This window comes from Erinaceus europaeus, chromosome 3 (assembly GCF_950295315.1).
Source record: "Erinaceus europaeus chromosome 3, mEriEur2.1, whole genome shotgun sequence".
NCBI classification, from domain to species: domain Eukaryota; kingdom Metazoa; phylum Chordata; class Mammalia; order Eulipotyphla; family Erinaceidae; genus Erinaceus; species Erinaceus europaeus.
The window spans coordinates 144882552-144896264 of NC_080164.1; the positions used below are offsets into that span (position 1 = coordinate 144882552).

The 13713-nt window shown below is 42.7% G+C and overlaps 1 protein-coding gene and 1 long non-coding RNA gene across 4 annotated transcripts in view; one reads left to right on the forward strand and one right to left on the reverse strand.

Annotated features, from left to right (window-relative positions):
* LNX1 (ligand of numb-protein X 1) overlaps window positions 1–13713 on the forward strand; it is a 221676-nt gene that overhangs the window by 56750 nt on the left and 151213 nt on the right. For both annotated transcript variants that reach the window (XM_060188050.1, XM_007539715.3), the window contains one exon: window positions 8646–8778. The gene's annotated coding sequence lies outside the window, so the exon portion shown is untranslated. The remainder of the gene's footprint in view (window positions 1–8645; window positions 8779–13713) is intronic.
* LOC132537551 (uncharacterized) lies at window positions 5475–6796 on the reverse strand. 2 transcript variants are annotated; one of them, XR_009549024.1, is made up of 3 exons: window positions 6528–6796; window positions 6302–6381; window positions 5475–5827 (listed from the first exon to the last, which is right to left on the reverse strand). It is a non-coding gene; the product is annotated as an uncharacterized LOC132537551 (long non-coding RNA). The 2 variants fall into 2 exon arrangements; XR_009549023.1 differs by having other exon boundaries at window positions 6302–6401.

Consider the following 13713-nt stretch of genomic DNA (forward strand, 5'->3'; position numbering starts at 1 on the left):
TATAAAAAATGGTGACTTCACTGTTTTCAGCCGATCTTGGATGGACCTTGAAAAATTCATGTTAAGTGAAATAAGTCAGAAACAGAAGGATGAATATGGGATGATCTCACTCTCAGGCAGAAGTTGAAAAACAAGATCAGAAAAGAAAACACAAATAGAACCTGAACTGGAGTTGGTGTATTGCACCAAAGTAAAAGACTCTGGGGTGGGTGGGTGGGGAGAATACAGATCCAAGAAGGATGACAGAGGACCTAGTGGGGGTTGTATTGTTATATGGAAAACTGGGAAATGTTATGCATGCACAAACTACTGTATTTATTGTCATATGTAAAACATTAATTCCCCAATAAATAAATTTTTAAAAATAATAAATAAAAATCACTGGCTTATAACTTTATATAGGTTTAAGTTGCATAGCATGATGCTTTGATGCCTGTAAATTCTTTTTTTTCTATATACTGACCTTTATTATTCTGAATGGCTTAATTCTCATTCCATCTAATTTTTCCACTATTCCAACCTTTGGGTCCATGATTGCTCAACAATTTGTTTGGTTTTGTATGTTAACTCTCTTTTCAGCCACCAGGTTCCAGATGCCATCAGGTTGCCAGCCAGGCTTCCCTAGACTGAAGACCCCACCAATGTGTCCTGGAGCTCCGCTTCCCCAGAGACCCACCCTGCTAGGGAAAGACAGAGGCAGACTGGGAGTGTGGACTGACCAGTCAACGCCCATAATGCCTGTAAATTCTGCATTACACTTCCCACCAGAGTCTAGTTTCCATCCGTCTCCAGACACTTGATGACTTTGAGCAGATTTATTTGCCTCCAACCTCATCCCTCTTCTTCTCTGGACAACATTTTCTTTTCATAATCCATTTGTTTTTGTTTTGCTTTTTCATTTGTTTAGTTGTTCCTCTACACTCTCAATGTGCAGCTTTTATTTTGACATCTTCACATACTATTAATACATCATAACCACCATAAAGTGTGCATGCTCCATCCACCTCCGTACAGTTGTCCCTCTTTCCCTGTTTGACCCACCCCATCGCCCTTCCTTTTGCCCCTCACCCCATCTCTCTAGTCCATGACATACTAGCTTCAGAATCTACAGCTTTGTTTTATTTTGTTTATTCACTTTGTTTCTTTATCTTCCATATGTAAGTGAAGTCATATAATAGTTGTCTTTATCCATCTGCTTTATTTTACGTAGTATAATCCCCTCAGGGTTCATCCATGTTATAGAAAATGGCAGCACTTCACCTTTTTTATTATAGCTGAGTACTATTTCATTGCAAATATATACCACAACTGCTTTATCTACTCATTTTTTGATAGGAACAAGTTCCTGAAAACAGATTCTTCCCATCCTTAACACTAACATATCAACTGTGTTTCTTATATTTGTTGAATAAATAAATGAATGAATGGAAATAAAAGTCTAGATAATAATATTTTTACCTATTGGATAGAGACATAAATTGATAGGGAGGAATATATACATATATAAAGAGAGAGAGAGAGACGAGTGTGAAAGAGAGAGAGAGAGTGAAAGAGAGAGAGAGAGACAGAGACAGAGACAGAGAGAGACCTGCAGCATTACTTCAGCACTCGTGAAACTTGCCCCCTGCAGGTGGGGACTGGGGTTTGAACTCTGGTCCTGGTGTATTATATGTGTTCCCTACATTATTGTAAAAATTATATATAAGGGAGTCAGGTGGTAGCACAGATGAAAGTGGGCCCAGATAAGAGAAGCAGTGTCCTCTCTTTCCTTCTTGGGTTTGGGATAATTTGCAAAAATCCCAAAGAATATTATGAGAGCCAAAGCATCACCTCTTAAATTGCAGTGACTAAACTGAAGAACAACAAATGAAGAACAGAGCTTGCAGGGAAGGCAGAGATGAGCATGCCAGCTTCTCAAACAGGAGGCTGCCCAGAGAGAACTCAGCATACGGAGCAGAGGGGAAAGGCTGGCTGATGCAAAGCAGAGCAGAGTGAGCCAGGATCAGGACCTGTAGAGCTGAGCTTATCAGAAGGCCCTCTCCTACTTCTCCAGAGCAGGATCAACTAGACAAAGTGATTCCAGCCAGGGTATGGGCAGAAGCTGCACCGCAGAGTGGGGGAGGAGGAAGTGCTCCCCTCTAACAGTGCCACAGAAGGGTGGGGATTAGGGTGGCTATCTCCCAGCAGATGTCCATAAGGTCTAAGAGGCAGGCAGGGGGTGGTATGCTGGAAAGCCTGTCATGGCAGACAAGGCACATGCACTGATGGTGAGATAATGGACGAAGAAGGGAGGGGACTGTGCAGTAGCAACCAGGACAATGACAAGTGCAGCATGCGCTGCTGGCCAGACACATTGAGAGGCATCAACCTCCAGGCTTACAGGAAAAGAGAAAACCTGGAGTGCTAGCTTCGCCTGATGGAGGAAACTCAGGCTGCTGACTAGGAAGCAGGATCCAAGTCAGACAGGTTGGAAACCTTTAGGGAGGGGGTTTTCCCAGATGGCCTCCAGGAGTCCAGGAAGCGGGAATCTCAATCAATTCAGCGAGGAAGGTAAAATTTGAGTGAGGAAGTCAACAACTTCATGGCTAAGAAAATACAAGTGAGCAGCATTGTCAAACTCTCATCTGGAAATGGAAGATTTGGAGGTGACAGAGAAGACCCATGCGTAGCCCTGAAGACCCCAGCTCCAGAGAAGCAGAAGGAAATGCCATTACTGTTGAGGAGCTGAAGGTGACCAGAGAGAGCATTACAGGAACATGGAACCCTCAAGATGAGGCCAGAGTTAATGAGGAGAGGAGACATTCTTACAGCCTTTAAAACAGGAATTAGGGCTCAATAATAGGAGGAACAAAGGAAAGTCCAAAGATATAACACCTTCAAACTAGCAACAACCATTACCACAAAATAAATAACCTAGCTGGCTTGTGCAAAGATGGAGTCAACTGAACATGAAAGCATATACAGCTGAGAAATGTAGTCATTGCAATAGTCACAGGGCTGGTGACAATGAAGAACTTTTTTTTTCTGCCAAAGAAGAGTGTGCTGACAACAAAATGTCCAGGAAACCATCACAGAATGCAGGCCATCTTGGTGGAACACACACATTACCAGTTGAGAGGACCCAGGTATGAGCCCTCAGCCACCACATGGGACCTGAATGGTGGGATGGTGCTGTGGTGTCTCTTTCCTCTCTCTCTCTCTGTCTCTCCCTATTTATTTATTTATTTTTCCTGATAGTGATAGAGATAGAGAGAATATAAAGAGACACCTATAGCACTGTTCCACCACTCAAGAAGCTTCCCCCTGTAGGTGGGCAGTGGGGGCTTGAACCTGGGTTTCTTCACTGAAACCTGGGTCACACTCTGCTAGTTGTGCCACCACCTGGCTCCTCACCCTCTATCTTAAAAGGAAAAAAGAGTCAGCCAGGAGTAGTGAAATCATGTGAGTGTGGAGCCCAACAAAACCCTGATGGCACAATATAAGCAATAAATGTATGCCATCTGTAAGAACTGGTTTACTTGTAGTTTCACAAAGATTTTCCCTCTCTGGAAAAAAAATGCCTGAATCATAGTTTCTCATTCAAAATTGTAGATTCATAGAGTGCCCTGGAAGCTCACCCCCAAACCAGGCAACACAGAGATTTTAGGTTTGTGAAAGAAACACATTCTCTTGCACATGTGCAAAAGTCAGATGACATCTATCACATTAACTGATATTTGTGATTATTATTATAACTTTCCAAATTGCCCTTCTGAGGTCTGCTCATTTGCAACATGCTAATATAATTAGCCAATAAAACATTTGAAGTAGAACTAGTTGTTGTTGTTTTTTTTAACAAACACAAAAACGTGTGGTCAATATGATGGAATGTATACCACAATTTCATTTCATAACGCTAAATATTTTCGGTCAGAGAAATTTCTTTTCTAGAGATGTCTTCTATTAAGAACAGATGGAATATATTCACTTTTGTTGTGGCATGCAGTCTTCTTAGACAATCCTATAAATATGCCACAAAAAGGAAGAAAGAAAGAAAGAAAGAAAGAAAGAAAGAAAGAAAGAAAGAAAGAAAGAAAGAAAGAAAGAAAGAAAAAGTAAAGGAAACAATCAGGGGCAAAGCAATTCTGATGAATCATGAGGCATAGTCTTAGCAATGGGTTCATTGCCAGCAGGAATCCTTGAGCATGCCAACCTTCATTGTGGTGACCTAGTAGAGAAAAACTTTGAACACAGACCTCTTTTTTCTCCCACCCGCTGTAGATTTCCCTGTCAAGATTCATGAAAGAATTCAAACTAATCAAAAAGCCCAAGTCAGCCAGCTGGTTAAGAGGACAGGCCCAACCTTGAGTTCTGAGACCTTTCTAATACGTTCCACCTGCACCTCAGAAGAACAAAGTTTACAGGATATATTGACTGCAGAGGCGCTTATTTCTAAAGAGAAAGATGACCACATGGTAATGAAATAGCATATCATGGGTGTTTGGCTCTGCTCTGAAAAAAAAAAAAAAACTATCTCTTTTAATAAATTGTCCATTGTGCAAGATTCTGAATTGCTTCTATTTATTTCTAAAGCTGTTTACTCATCATAAGAGAAGTATCCAGAAGTAATGTGAAGATCTGAAATAGTCAGCCCTTCAGGTTCTTTTTAATCATGGCTTACCTTATACTTCCAAACAGAGCATGCATGGCTCCTCTTCACCCAGACAGAGTGAACATTCCAGAATCAGATCTTTCTAGTCCTCCTCCAGCACACACAGTGACCACCTCTGCCCTGCCCTGCCTAAAACAGTCCTTCTCACCAACTTTCCAAATCTTTCAAGTCCTTGTTCCTGTTTCATTCCCCATGAAACCTTCCCCAATGGCACCTTCTAGCACCATCCTTTCCCCTCCCACTTCTGGCAAACTAGGGATAGAAATTGTCACTGTGCTTACACTGACACCTTAAAGATCCCAAGGTTAGCTCTATGCTCAAAACTACCGTGACCTTTTAGCAATGACAGTGAGGATGGGACAGGAGAAGGGAATGGAACAGTATCTGTCAGCCCTGGTCTAAAACATCCATTTTGGCAGTGGTTTGTACTGGAATTTCATTTAACATCATATCATAGAATAATTGTGCCTAGGCCCATCTAGTTAGGACTGCTCTTGATTTTTGTATTTTATTTTAAATATTTATTTATTTATTTATTTATTAATGGATAGAGACAGAGAGAAACTGAGAGGAAGGGGAAAATGGAGAGGGAAAGAGGTAGAGAGATACCCGCAGCCCTGCTTCACCACTCGTGAAGCTTTCCCCCTGCAGGTGGGGACTGGGGGCTTGAACCTGGGTCCCTGTGCACTGTAACATGTGTGTTCAACCAGGTGCACCACCACCCGGTCCCGATTTTTGTATTTTAAAGGGGTAGACTGTTAAAGTTATAAAGACAAATAACTACAAAGATGTCCTGAAGAGTTACAACTGATCAATATTTTTTTTTATTTATAAAATGGAAATATTGACAAGACTACAGGATAAGAGGGCTACCTTTCCACACAATGCCCACCCCAGAGCTCCATATCCAATCCCCTCCCTTAACGGTTTCCTTATTCTTTAACCCTCTGGGAGTATGGACCCAGGATCATTGTGGGATGCAGAAGGTGGAAGGTTTGGCTTCTGTAATTGCTTCCCCACTGAACATGAGTGTTAGCAGGTTGATCTATACTCCCAGCCTGTCTCTCTCTCCCTAGTGGGTCAGGGATCTGGGGAGGTGGGGCTCCAGGACACATGTTGGAGTCGTCTTCCCAGGGAAGACAGGTTGGCATTATGGTATCATCTGGAACCTGGTGGCTGAAAAAGAGTTAAAATATAAAGCAGAACAAATTACTGGCTAATAATGAACCTAAAGGCAAGAATATTGCAAATGAAGATTTGGGTTCTCCATTTTGGAAAAAGCTAGTAGGTCTCATTCTGAAGGCTCCTCAGGAAGTCCTTCCCTTCTTGGGAGGAAAAGACGCCACAAAAAGGAGATTTCAAGTAAATATACTCAGGGGGTGAGAGATTTCCTAGTTTATATAATCTATTCATATAGTTAATATAATTTATATATTTATAAAATAGAAATATCAATAAGACTATATGGTAAAAGGGATACAATTCCACAAAATTCCCACCACCAGAGTTCCATATCCCATCCTCTCCACTGAAAACATCACTCTAGCATACTCTGGCTTCCTTCTGAATAGAAGACAGATAAGGAAGTTGATTAGTGTCAAGGACGTTGCCAAGTAAGCATAAAGTCAGAATCATTACCCCTTTACTCACCGTGGTTAAAACTTCTCAGGCTCTGTCACTTGTTACTTAAGCCTTAGTTTCCGGTCCCCAATAGCATATAGTAACAGCACCTAAATTATATGGTTTGTTGCTGGAAAATGTTCATAGAACAATCAGAAGCACCTCCTAAGCACTTATTCAGAATTAATTTGTTAAGGTAATTACTTCTATCATCACCAATATTTCAAAGATATAATTTATCTAACAATGGAATTACCAAGTCCGTGTTGAAACCTTTAGAGATCCTTTTTAATCGAAAAGTATGAATGGGCCTCTGGCACATCTTCCTTTCTGCTTATAAACCACACCTGAGAGTGAGCTCCACCCTTGTGTCAGTCTTATTCTACCTTTATATTCATCAGGTTGTATATGCAGATGTTGTGTATCTGTGAATTTAGCAAGGGAAATCTCAAGGCCGCCAAGGCTTTAGCTAAAGCTTTAGGAACCTCCACTTCCTGCAAATGCTTCCTCACCCCAGCCCCCAACCAGTCCCCAACCAGTCCCCACCCTGTACCCCTGCCCCTTCACCCTAAGGCTGTGTTTCAGCCCCAGGCAAGAGACAGGTGATTGACAGACGCAGAAGGCTGGCCTCCAGGAGGCGGATCTCCGTGACTCATCAGTTTGGCGGGCTCTCCTTGCCCCTCCTCCCGGCCCAGGGGACTCAAAGTCCCTTGAAAGAGGAGCCTCTGGAGAAAGGTTTGCTGTTGTTTCTCAACTGCTCGTCAAACTGCTAGGCCAGTACTTTTTCCTGAGAAACCTGTATATAAAAGATTTTGCTGGCTTCACCTTTTTTCTGGTTGTTAATAAAACTATAGCCACACTCGTCACAATCCTAGTGGATGAAAATGTGAATGAATATATATTTGGTCCAGTTTTCTAGTTCACTTCAGAAGGGAGCATAGTCCCTGGTGCATTAGGTGGTTAGGAGAGCACTGAGTGGAGGAGGCAGAGGCTCTCCTAAATCAAGTACCCAGAGCGCGCCCCACACCCCGCACCCCGCGCCCCTGGCTAGAATTTCTGCTCTGGAAGATTTTATGATCCAATGACTGGCCTCACCCAAGTGAGAGAACCCGATCCGGACCCTCGCGCCCCCTTCCCTTTCCTTTCACCCCTCCTCCTCCAGCTCTGGCTCCAGGCAGACACCCAGCAACTAACACACCTCCCTTAGTCTTCTAAAGTAGCACAATTATCAGAACTCGTGGAGCCCAAGTACTTCTAATCCCAGGAACCCGAAAAAAGAGGAAGAATGTACGGGAATCAAATAGGAATTTCGACCTTAAGCAAGTCATCCTTCTGGGTGATGGAACCCATAACTTTCCGAGGTAGCACATTCCTAAGAGTGAATAAATTGCTCATACTCTGGACGGGGTACACGAAAGTACTTAAATTAACAGGGCAATGGGAGTTAAAAGCCATCCTCTGAAAGGCCAAAAGGTTGGAAGTCCTGGGATTGCTCGCAGCTCCATTCTTTCTGGTCAGATAAGTTGAACCAACAAGGTTCAACTTGCCCAAGGTCACACACCAAGCTTGAGACAGAAATAATTCTGACTCTTCCTTCTTGGCTCGAACCAGCAGACGATGCCACCCTATTAGTGTGCTATCATTCAAATCTGAATCATGTTAATTGCTTCTAATTGCAGGCCTACAGTGAACTCTAACCTCCATGTGACTCTAACTGCCCAGTGTGTGTGTGTGTTTAATTTTTTTTTAAACAAATTCCTGAATATGGAATTAAACTACAGGGGAGGGCAGAGGATAGAGAAAAGTTGTTTGAAAAGTTGACTTAGAGACTGCTGACACATTTCATTTAAAGATTTTTTAAATGAATTTTTAATGTCCCCTCCAATTGCTTATACAGCTAAGACCAAGAAGCAGTTGGCACTCAAATGGATGCAATCTCAAAAAGCATTTGGGAGTAATTATTAGATATTTTCCAAGCAGTTCACATTCAAAATGTTGTCTTGTATATCCCCTTTCCCCAATTACTGTCTGGTTTCTGTTTAAACTTCCTCTAGATTCTTTTAGAACAGCTGTCAGTAGGAGGTAGAGGGGGACTATAAGCAACCAGACCTAAGATTTGGCTCTGCCCATGGGGCTGGACACATGCGAGCTCAGGAAAGAAAGTTAAACCCCCTGGCAAATTGCTCTAACTGATTCATTTGTTTGAGCAAAGACGCCACCTACCTGCTCACAGGTATTCAGGTAAACGACAGGTGGGCGGGGCCAGATGACTATTTCAATAGCTACGGTCCCAGCAATGTTTTATCTGTGGTGGCCCCTGTGATGTCACACATTTCCTGCTCTCCAGCGACCAATGCTGTCCTCCTTCCTCTAGGCACCTGTGTACAGGAGACTGTGGCCAGTCAACTCTCTCGTGGCCCCTGGAGCTGCTGAATTTACCTAGGACCTCTGAAAGCTGCCAGATTGTGGTTACCTTGAGAGCCCCTGACGGGACACTCAACATCAAGGTAAGTTTTAAGCCTTCCATTTTTCTCTCCTGGCATCTGGGCTATTGGGTCCTGAGTGACAGCTTTGAATGAAAAATTGTAAGCAGAATGACTTCCCTTGAGTATTTGTCTGAGGGGGGGGGAATCTTTTTAAGAGAGAAGAATAAAGAGATGTCTTTGGGAAGGTTCTCTCAGGCCAGATATTTAATCCTTTTTTGTTTCTTCTAATCATTAATCCAGCCTCTGCTTGTCTGGGAAGTTGATCTGAATTTTTAAAAAAAAAAAAAATCCTAGAATGGAGTGAAGATTCTTTTCTTTGTTTGAAACTTAGTTCTAAGGAACAAACCTGTTCAGTCCACATATGGGGTTGAAAGGCCAGCACTGACTGAATCCACAGTTTCTTTTACTACCTTGCTTTTTGCATTCCTCTTGCCATAGAAGCCATTGCTGCCTCAACCTGTGAGATGCCCTGAAATCCCCACAGATTGTTCCACAGACCAGTAAATGCCTGCTTTTGACTCTGAGGCCCTCCACTCCAGTTTTCCACCCTTATCTCCTCTGAAATAGTATAATGTTTTCTCTGTCCTTTGTGGAACACTTTTTCAAAGCACCTTGCTGTCTGGATTAGAATTATTTACACTCTGCCATGGGCTGGTTGCCTACTGACCTTTTGCTAAAGTCAAGATTATTTCCTCAATGTGCACAAGCGTGTCACCTCAGGTCTGATGTTTAACTCTTTCTGAACTCCTCCACTTTGTTTCCCCCTCTCTCCTTTTCTTTAAAGAGCAATGATACCAAGGAGATTGTTCTGCCAGGACCTGGTTCTTTTAAAAGTATTCTAACTCTAGAATCCATTTTTGTTTTTTGTAATCTTGATCACATGGCCTTTGCAAATCCTGTCTTTGATAGCTGAGTAGCCACACTCCCCACCTACCACAGCTATGAGAGGAAGAAAAGATCCACCTGTAAAGGAGACATTTCATTCTGGATTCCTTTGTCAGCATTTTTTTTTCTGGGATTTCAGTAAGCAAGTGTGTTTGCTAGGAAATAGTCTGCTAGAAATTACACTCTCCTCTTTATCCACCTACAAATTCAGAGTACTTGCAAAATTTCAAAAAGTATGAATAGAGACAGAGAGAAGTTTTTGTCTTAGAAAGTTGCCTCTTCCCATTTTGAATCTGCCCTGCATTTGCTCCCAGTTTCTCTCTTACTTCTCTCTGAGACTTGAATTGTTCTTTAGTTGACCTTTACCATGCATTCATTTCCCTGAGCAGTATGTTTTGGTGGTGGCTTCTGCTTGTTCCCTAGTTGTTTGGTTCAGAGTTCTATTAACAGAGGAGAGAAAAAGGTCTTCTCAATCCTGGTTCTTCCTGGGAAAATGTGTCCTTAGAAACCGCAAACCCCTCCACATGACCGTATTCCCACTGCTTTGTTGTGGCTTACTAGTTCCTTGTCCAGTGGCTACTTTATGATTAAACAAATCATTTCATCACTGTAAGTCAGTGTCCCTGGCAATTAAAGGAACAATGCTGTGGATGTTCTACCTGCAGATATAAGAAAGGAGAAATGTTACAGAGACTGGAATCCAGGATCAGGTAATCTTATATGCGCTTAGCCTCTTGGATATGTTGCACATGAGTTTTGTCTAAAGAGGTGAGAGAAGCTTCCAGCCTCTGTCTCGACACCTGCAGGATAGACACTTGGCAAGCAGTGAAGCAGAGTAAGTGCCTATCTTTCTCTCTCACTCTCTATCTTTCCCTGCTCTCTCAACTTCTCTCTGTCCTAGCCAATAAAATGGAAAAAATGGCCACCAGGAGCAGTGGATTCGTAGTGCAGGCACTGAGCCCCAGTAATAACCCTGGAACAAAATAAAAGATGGCAGGGAGCTTAGAGACACACAATGCTTTCCTTCCTGCAGAAACTCCTAACTTTGATTCCAGTGGCAATAAAGACCGATTACAAAATGTACAATCAGTTCCATTAACACCCCTGAACACATTCCGTCTCTTACTCTCAGTCTTTTCATCAGTGAAATGGGAGTAAGTAGTTCCTTCCATATAGCATGGATATAAGAAATAAGTTAGGCAGCATAGAGGTGAAGCAGCCAGTGTCTACCAGGTGGACACCAAATTAAAAAAAAAAAATGAGATCCTTTCTCCTTGAGGAAGTTTTCCTGGGTGACTTGAAGGTGATAGTCTGATCAGATTGAGATAAAAGATCGTACTGGCTGCAGCTGTCAGCAGGCCTGATAGCTCCTGTTGTGGTTATTAATTGTAAGCAATTAACTCCAACATTAACACTTCCAAGAAAGAAAACAGGCAGGAGGCATTGAGAATGCTTAAGCTGTGTCTTTATACAAGTTGCCCCGCTAGACAGACACCAGACTTGGTTTTGCAGTTGCTTTGCCATTGCTGTTATCCCAGCCCCATCACAAGACTCACATCCCACCAGAGACCCAGTATGGCCTTCTGCCCTTTCACCATTTGCTGAGCTCCATCCTGGCAGACAGCCTTTTCTGTTTCTGTCTCTATTATGTCCAGGGTGGGTAGGTCCCCTCCAGCATTGCAAATAAGCACCCCCCTATTTTTATTTTTTTTAATGTTTTATTATCTTTATTTATTTGATAGAGACAGCCAGAAATTGAGAGGAAGAGAGACAGAGAGACACCTGCAGCCCTGTTTCACCACTCGTGAAGCTTTCCTCATGCAGGTGGGGACTGGGGGCACAAACCTGAGTCTTTGTGCATTGTAACATGTGCACTTAACCAGGTGCACCACCACACGGCCCCTATAAGCCCCCTTTTCAACAGCCCTGGTGAGTTGCCTTGGTGGGTCACTGGGAGGAGGTGACCCACATTGTTCTGGGGCAGGGGATTTAAGAGCCCCTTGGATATGATTATTCCCCTAAAGGTCCCCTGTCCTCTTTGAGGACTGGGGCCTTTACACTAGAGCAGGTGTGTCCCCAGATCCCTCAGACCTTCTCCAGGGCACATCTTACCCTGAAAAGAAACTGAGAATTTCATCATTTGTGAAATGACCGGGGCCTGGTGGTGGCTATCCTGATAGAGTGCACTTCACCGTGCACAACGGTTCAGGCTCAAGCCCCAGGCTCCCACCATGGATGGGGGAAGCTTCATGAGTAGTAGAGAAATGCTGCAAGTATCTCTTTCTCTTTCTCCCTCCCTCCCTCCATCTGTTTGTCTGTCACTCTCTGTCTCTTGTCCTCTGTCAAAAACGAAAGAAGAGGGTCTGGGCAGTGGTGCACCTGGTTGAGTGCATATGTTACAAGGCACAAGTACTTGGACGCAAGCCTCTAGTCCCCACTTGCAGGAGGAAAGCTTAACAAGCATCTTACCCATCTGTTTCCTTGTCTACTTGTTAAAAAAAAAAACTAAACTTAATAGTATATTTTTCAAGTACTTTTACTCCCATAGCAGAAGCCCCATGGCCCCCACACATAGGTCAGGCAGACTTGAGTGGGTGGGCAATGTCTTGCCAGGAAATAGTTACCTTCCTCATTCAGTTCTGGGAGGAACTACGTTGCTGCTTAGAATAGTGGCCTGACTTCTGGCAACAAACTGCCTGGGACTGGAACCAAGCTGTTCTGAGTACTGGCTGTATGGTTAGAGACAAGCTTCTTAGCCACAGATGAGTTACTGTGAAGGTGAAATGTGTTGAAATATGTGAGTATAATAATATAGCCAAAGAAAGCGGAGGGTCAAAGACTCTGAGAAAAACAGATTTCCAGAAAGGCCCCTAAAAGCTTAGACGAAGAGTCCATCAATAAAGAGTATCTTATTTATCTTGAAGTTTCAGGACTTAAATGTCTGGTCTTTTAAAGAACTGTGGGCAAGAGGAGTCTGGGATGTAAATAAAATGTGGGTTCTTCTGGAGCAGTGATTCCCAGCACCCGATGTCTCCATTTAAGATTTGTCTCTTTTGCTTAAATTGGAGAAAATAGAACGTGTGAGCGTTTTGATGATTTGACAGGTCAGTCTGAGAGATTTGCCAAGAGAGACCGTGAGAGGGAGGCTCCACATTGTGTCCTCCTCACAGCCTCACTGTTCCAAGGCTTCCTGGTATTACACAACTATGCCTGATATTTATATACTGGCATCTCATAGACTCACTTTTATGTGGGTGGCAGATTTATGGTCCTGTGACAATGCCTGCAAAGTATCAAGGGCTTTTCAAAATTGTTTGGAAGGAAGACTATATCACTGCTCCTGGGTTAATGGGATCTAACCACTGACCATCCCCCATCCCAACCCACCCCGATAAGGGTCAACATGAAATCCATGTAAGACACCAAGCACAAAAACTCCACTGAGCTGAAATCAGAAATGCAGAGTGTTGGATCGTCTCCTGTAAACTTTGTACAGTCACTGCTTCCTCCTATCTCTTTTTGTCACTGAGACACACTTCAGATCAATAGCAGGGGTGACTTTCTAAAAATTGGATTGACTTAAAAATTCAGTACTGAGTTTTCTGTCACTGAAGGTGATCATTTGGAGGATACATGTGCTTAGTGAAAGAGCAAATCACTACATGTCAAAGAGGATTCGTGTTTTTTAGTAGTATGTACCCTCATCTGTGAAGATAAAGATTGTACAAATTATATCCCTGATCTCAAAGGGATATAGTTCCAAATAAAGAGTTAAGTAAGAGACTAGGGAGACAGCAAAATGGTTATGGAAAAAGACTTTCATGTCTGAGGCTCTGATATCCCAGGTTCAATCCCCAACACCACCAAAAGCCATAGCTCATCAGTGCTCTGGGGGAATAGAAAAAGATAAAATGAAAAAATACCTGCAAAGTACTCAGCACAGTATCTTATTCTTAATGAACTGTTCATTAATGATTCTCATCTTTCATAAATCTATCATTAATAATTTTAGTTAGTATTATTTATATAATATCATATTTTTTAAATGGAGAGAATTCTGCTTAAAGAATA